The 7,677-nt window shown below is 31.3% G+C and overlaps 1 long non-coding RNA gene across 1 annotated transcript; it reads left to right on the top strand.

The window, feature by feature from the left end:
* The first annotated feature begins 4,516 nt into the window (after positions 1–4,516).
* Positions 4,517–7,358, top strand: LOC114286406 (uncharacterized). Its single transcript, XR_014358025.1, has 2 exons — positions 4,517–5,050; positions 7,122–7,358. It is a non-coding gene; the product is annotated as an uncharacterized LOC114286406 (long non-coding RNA).
* Positions 7,359–7,677: the final 319 nt, after the last annotated feature.

The raw sequence follows: 7,677 nt of genomic DNA, 5'->3' as shown, positions 1-7,677 counted from the left end.
TTTGGTCCAAATGGAGTGCAAGGTTTGGGTTTGAAGTTCAAAACTGAATTCCTTTGTTGAAGATTCGAAAGATTACACAGTATAACATTTCATCATCGGGTGTTTGAAATGAAGCGCCCAAGTCTTAAGGGGGGTCCAAAATGGGGTGTCTACATTCAATCACCAATTTTAAAGAATTGAAGACCAATTTCATTTAATCATATTATTTTCAAATTTCAAAAATTACGGTTCCATAAAATTTAGGGTTTTTTCCCTTCCATCATATCTAAGGCCATTTCTCAGGTAAAATTTCCATAATATAAGAATAATAAAAGGAATCTAAGATAATGGTAGAGAAATTCCATTTTTTTGAAAGAAAACTTCAATGTGTAAACTCAAACATTCACCACTTTATCAATGTCATAACAATACCACATAAACATCTTTAAATCAAAGAGATACAAGGTTAACAGTAATCTTACCTCAAGAATCAAGACGAAGAAGCTAGATGATCAAAGAACTCACTATAACAAATTACACTTTTGGCGACTAAAAAAAATTTAGTCGCCAAAAATTGTGAAATTAGCGACCAAAAATTATATTAGTCGGCAAAAGTACAATATTTGCAAAAACTCAAATTTTTAATTATTCTTTAAAATTGATACTAATATTATTTAATCACAGTTGAGAAAATATACGATTTATTTTGTATTATTATGGATAATTTTGTAAAATAATATGATTAGTTTAAGAATTGAGCAAGGTAAAATAAAATAAAAAGAATAAACCGAAGCAACACGTAGTCTAGATGATAATTAGGCATGCATAGATGTATACTAGTGAGTCACCTTTGGGATAAGCTTGAATTAAGGGAGGAGAATTTGAAGGAGCCACATGTGTAAGTTGTGGCTTGGGTTGCCTCCTATAAATAAGGAGGAGGTGTGGAGTTGAGGAAAGAAAAAGAGCAAGAGAGAAAGGAAGGAAAAGGAACTAAGAAAGGGGAAGAAAATAGTAGAAGTTAAGAAGATTTTTGATAGTGGAAAGAAATAGTGAGGTATGAATTTTAAGGTGAGTTATATTATACCTTGAGTCACCATAATATATCTTACGTATGTTTTGATTTATCATAATTTATTTTATATAAGTTATGTTTTATAAATTATATTAATATTTCAATTACGTGGGTTATTTTCTGAACTCTATTTGTTAAAATGAAACCCATGGATATGTTTGTTTAAATTTTAGTATATATTTGACAATGACCTTATAAACAATTATGTTTTGAAAGTACCACCACGGGAGTCCCACGCCTTGGGGGACTTAAATAACTATTGGCCTCTGTTTGGTCACTTGTGACCCTCTATTGTCATGGATCCATTGATCTCTGTTCTGTGCGGAGCAAAGTGCTATGCGGAGATAAGTGCTACACTATTGTGGGAGACACCTCTATAATCCGTACAAGCTACCTATTGAATCCGTACCTCTGTTTTGACTGTCATTCCTGTGACCTCTGTTCTATTCTGTTCGGTACCGTGGTTATGGTTATTTAATTACATAATCTCAGTTTTGCTACTTAAAGGATTATTTGTTCAGACTAAGCTATCTTAAATATTTTAGTTACATAGCTATCCATGGTTATTTTGTGTCCCTTATACTCTCGCCATAATATTTCTCACACTGCCATGTACTTATAGCTATTTACCAATTTTCAGGAAACAATGCAATTCAGAAGTAGCTTTAGGAAAGTCTTAGATGCGGGGTTGCGGAATAGACACACACAACGCTTTTATGATATTTTTCTATGTAAATATCGGCCTTTTTGGTCAATAAATTTTGTAATAAAAATAGAAGCTCTGATGATTATTTTGGTATCCTCACTTAAATATTATTTCCGCTCGCGTTTATTAATTTGTTCAAGAATTGGCAAGAGGTAACTTCAGTTACTGGCCATCATGATGTTTAACCCTTGGGTACGAGGAGTGGGTCGTGACAAATGGTATTAGAGCAATGGTTTATAAAAAAAAAATAAATCATCATTGGAGCATAGGACACACGCACATTTAAGAAGTAGGATAGCGGGTAATTAATATCTAAATATTATATTTTGTTAGTCGATTTAATTATATTATAATTTTATATGATTTTATATATATGTTAATTTTTTTTTTGTGTGCATTATTTGTAAAGGGTAATAGATATAATTTATATTTGTTATAGTAAAAGAAGGAAAAGAAAAAAAGAATGTCGAGCTCAAGCACCCACCAAAATTATAATATAATTAAATACATATAATTTCCAGTTCAGTATTAAAAAAAAAAAATTCATTTCGACTTTTTAAAAGTGAATTCAAATTATAAAGATACTAATTTTGAAACTATTTGCTGTCAGTGGAAAGTTTAGGGATAAAAGAAATGGAAGCTCTTCTCAAATTCCTTTAACTCTTGTATGTGATTCTGTCATGTCATTTCCAGTCACTTGTTTGATTGTGTTCTTATTTTATTTTTTATTTTTTTTTCGGAAATAAAACTGATGAAATTTTTTTAAAGTTACCGATTGTTTCTCATTTTCGCCCAAAACAATTTTTGACAACTAAACAGTAAGTGGTTTTTGGTAAATTTTTTTTTTTTTGAGGTGATATTTTCTATCAGATTAATCATCTAATATGTATTTATCAGAGTGCGCAGCGGATAGCTTACACATATGACAAATTTTGAGGACGAAATTTTAAAAGGAGGAAAGATTGTAACAACCAAAAATTTTTATTATTCTTTAAAAATTGATACTAATATTATTTAATCACAGTTGAAAAAATATACAATTTATTTTGTATTATTATGAATAATTTTGTAAAATAATATAATTAGTTTTAGAATTGAGCAAGGTAAAATAAAAAATAAAATAAAATAAAAAGAATAAACCGAAGCAACACGTAGCTTAGATGATAATTAGGCATGCATAGGTGTAGACTAGTGAGGCACCTTTGGGATAAGCTTGAATTGAGGGAGGAGAATTTGGAGGAGCCACGTGTGTAAGTTGTGGCTTGGGTTGCCTCCTATAAATAAGGAGGAGGTGTGGAGTTGAGGAAAGAAAGGGGAAGAGAATATTGGAAGTTAAGAATATTTTTGATAGTGGAAAGAAATAATGAGGTATGAATTTTAAGATGAATTATATTATATTTTGAGTCACCATAATATATTTTACGTATGTTTTGACTTATCATAATTTATTTTATACAAGTTATGTTTTATAAATTATATTAATATTTCAATTACGTCGGTTATTTTCTAAACTTTATTTGTTAAAATGAAATTCATGGATATGTTTGTTTAAATTTTAGTATATATTTGACAATGACCTTATAAACAATTATGTTTTGAAAGTATCACTACGAGAGTCCCACGCCTTGGGGGACTTAAATAACCATTGGCCTTTGTTTGATCACTTTGTGACCCTCTATTGTTATGGATCCATTGACCTCTGTTCTGTGCGGAGATAAGTGCTACACTATTGTGGGAGCCACCTCTATAATCCGTACGGGCCACTTATTGAATCCGTACCTCTATTCTGACTGTCACTCATGTGACCTCTGTTCTGTTCTGTTCGGTACCATGATTATGGTTATTTAATTACATAATCTCAGTTTTGTTACTTAAAGGATTATTTGTTCAGACTAAGCTATCTTAAATATTTTCGTTACATAACTATCCATGGTTATTTTGTGCCCCTTATACTCTTGGCACAATATTTCTCACTCTGCCATGTGCTTATAGTTATTTTCCAATTTTGGAAAGTCTTAGATGCGGGGCTGTGGAATAGACACACACAACACTTTTATGATATTTTTCTATGTAAATAACGACCTTTTTGGTCAATAAATTTTGTAATAAAAATAAAAACTCTAATGATTATTTTGGTACTCTTACTTAAATATTATTTCCGCTCGCGTTTATTAATTTGTTCAAGAATTGGTCGGAGGTAATTTCAGTTACTCGCCATCACGATTCTTAACCCTTGGGTACGGGGAGCGGGTCGTAACAATATTTAGCTACTAATTTTTTTTAGTCGGAGTATATTGATTATTGGCGACTAAAATACAATTTAGTTGCTAAAAATGTCACAATTGATGACTAAAAAAATATTTTAGTCGCTGTATAGTTAGTTTTGGCTACTAAAATTATTTAGTAACCAAATGAAAAATAAAAATTTACTTTTTATCTTTGGCGAATAGAAGTTTGGTTGTCAAAAATTTATTTTCAGCAATAAAAAAATATTTTAGTCGTTGTATAGTTAGTTTTGGCTATTAAAATTATTTTAGTCACCGAATAAAAACAAAAATTTACTTTTTATCTTTGACGATCAAAAGTTTGGTCGCCAAAAATTTATTTGCAGTGACTAAATTTATTTTTAGCGACTAAAACATTTTTAATCACCAAAGAGCTAAAATATTTGGAGAGAGACATTTCAAATTTTAGAAGGATTTATGAAATTAATTGGCGATAAAAATGTTTAGTCACGAATGGTGTAAAATGACCAATAACCACATATATGTATATTTTGCTTCCAAGCCAAAGTCTCTCTTCAGCCTTTCTCTCCCTCTCTGCTATTCCTCTCCCCTCCCTCTCTCACCGCCGCTCCATCAGCCACAGAACAACTTTCTTTTGCCGCTCCTCCTTTTGTTCACCGGTAGCCGAAGCACCGATTTACCTCCTTGTTGGTCACCGTAGCCTGAGATCCATCACCCAAGGAAGCTCGATCGGCGGCTCCTCCATCACCCATGGAGTGAACGGGTGTGTGTGTGTGTGTGTGTGCGCGCGTGCTGGGAGCTCAAGAGGTGATGTAAATCCCTTTGACTCAAAAGATTTGAGAAGTAAAGAAAAAGAGAAAGGAAGAGAGAACATCGAAAGAGAAAGAGAGAGAAGGAAAGAATAGAGAGAGAGAGAGAGAGCTTACCTTCATCTTGTTGGAGGAATTTTGATGGAAAGCTTAGAGGAAAGGCTAAGGTTAAAGAAAGGAAGAACAACAAAGAAGAGAAGAGGAAAATTATCATGAGATTATCAATCAAGAACTGTAGGTAAGGATTACATGCTTGATTCTTGTAGATTAATTATCTAATAATTAAAATCAAGAAATGATTAGGCTTAATTTCATGTAATTGGAAAGAAATTAGGTTTAATTTGCATGTCATACAGGTAAATTAGAAAGAGGATGAAGAAATTGAGTTAGGTTTAAAAACAAAAATTAAAGGAATTAAGAATTGGTTTGATTTTGGCTCTAAAATTTGTGAGATCTACAAAAATTTATTTCATTTTCAATTTGTGTCTACTTTGGTCTCATCATATGCACTAGAGTGACAATTTGCTGAACCAAGTGATTTCTAAGAGAAATAGAGCTCCATCATTTGTTCTCACTTTACTCTTTCTCTCTCTCTCTCTCCACTTTATTTGCGATGCCTATTTTGATCCTACGTTTCATAGCTTCACTCAATTTCTTTGTTTAGGAGGTTAAGGTCTGTTCTTCTACACACCCTTCACTGTTTCTTTGATCTTAAATTCATGCTTGCTCTTTAATTTTAAGTGTTTGATGTGTTGTTTTCATAGATTCCGTATTTGGGTATGATTTGAATTTGGTTGTTTGATTTGAAGTTTTGTTCTTTGATTGCTTCTTGTATGTGGAATAATTAAGAATTTATTATATCTTTTTGTGTATTTTGTTTTTTTGGGTTTTTCATGAGATGTGATTTTGAAGACTATATGTTTGTGTTATATCTCAAGTTGGAGTACTGATGATCTTGCTTTTGAAATGGCACTGGAAATTTTATATGGATGGTCAAACATGAAAGATGAATTTCAATAGTTACACTGGTAGGTGTATTATATCCATGTAGCTTTTGAAATGGCACTGGAAATTTTATATGGATGGTCAAACATGAAAGATGAATTTCAATAGTTACACTGGTAGGTGTATTATATCCATGTATTAGTGTTCCCCTCTATGGAAGAGGCAATGAATTTCATAGAATACGACTGCCTCATTGCTGGTTGGCCCACGTAACCTGAAGAAAATCGGCCTACGAACATGACCCCCAAGTTATATAGTAGCATTGTTCCAAAAAAAAAAAAAAAAACAATTCATTTAAAGCAAACTGGTGGTGTCTTATATACTGAAGATCATTTATGCAAACTTCCAATGTGGGACAACGTTGTGCATCCACTTTTTATGCTTTTCTCATAGAAATATAGTGGACTGTGTGTGCATCCACTTTTTATGTGATATAATCCTATTTTGGGATTCTTTTAGTTAATATCATCATAGGAGGTGTTTATATCCTATTTATGTTTATAAAAGTGATTAACTTACTTATCTTGCATGAACCAATATGAAATTTACTTTACAATAGTAAACTTCATTATTTAACCATAGAGGAGAATCTGGACTATATTTTCTATTTATCAAAAATTTATGGTCTACAATGAATCATATAGTATCTTGTTTTTTTATTTATCTAGATTGTTAAAAAAATGGTTTCTATATATTCAATATTAATTTAAGGTCAATGTCATTTGATATTTTCCTTTGTCTCCATTAGTATAGATTTTACATAAAAATTATGGTAGTCTAAAACATATAGTTGGATGGAGTCATTTCTACAATAAGCTAAAAGTAGAGTTGGTCTATGGAACTGGATGGATGGGCTGTTGGCTTGTTTCAATCCTTTGATTTCTCATGTATGAGCTCCTGATATATTGATATTACTAAGAAGATTCTTGCAAATTTCATTTGTATATGCTGTCAATGTGAAGATGGCAGTAATATGCATTTCATTTGGTTCCTGAATTTCACAAAAGAAAGGCTTTTTTTAATTTTTTTTATCAGTCTTCAATATCGTAGATGATATTGGTAATCATGTCACTTCCCGTGTGCTTCTTGTTGGGATATGACTCAGGAAAACAAGTTTGCTAAATTAAAGAAAGGTTTTTTAATACTTCTTATGGTGCACTAATAAATCAACTAAAAGTATTTGGCTATATGTCTTCACTAATTTTGCAATTTTTCATGAATTATATTATACAACATTGCATCTTTCTATACTAGCTGCTCATTTTGATTTTTGACAATATTAGTGTGCTTATTCTTTCAAACAGTGGTTGCATTTGAAGCTCCAACTTTGGCAGTGGAAGCTGTTCTTCAGTCATTTCCTGATGTCTCTTTTTTGGAGAAAGCTACTTCAAAGGTTAATATGGAAGTCATTTATTTTTGTACAATCCTCTGTTTTGGAAATCCAGTGTTTTTGTATGTAATATTTAATTTAGATGGATTATACTTGGTTGGTATGGATTTATATGATATTCGAAATATGATATTACAAGTTAAAGTTTTTAGATAGTTGATAATGAAATGAATATTATTGATAATGGATTTAGAATATAATTGATGGATGTATTATTCTGTATATATATACACAGGGGTTGCATTGATAATGGAATGCATATAATTTAGAAATTATTGAAAAATATTCAATTTGTGCAATTTAAAAAAATTAATAAATAGAGCTTTTGGCAACTAAAAAATTAGTAGCTAAAAAGGAGCACCATGATTTTAGCAATGTCACGTCCCGGATTTACGAGGTCTGGCCCACGTGAGTAAACCACCCAACGATAGATGATAACTAACAACATTCATGCAGATGTATATAATATA

The sequence above is a fragment of the Camellia sinensis genome, unplaced genomic scaffold (assembly GCF_055761805.1).
Source record: "Camellia sinensis isolate YWXY unplaced genomic scaffold, ASM5576180v1 Unanchor12, whole genome shotgun sequence".
NCBI lineage: Eukaryota > Viridiplantae > Streptophyta > Magnoliopsida > Ericales > Theaceae > Camellia > Camellia sinensis.
This window is presented reverse-complemented; position numbering and strand designations above follow the sequence as displayed.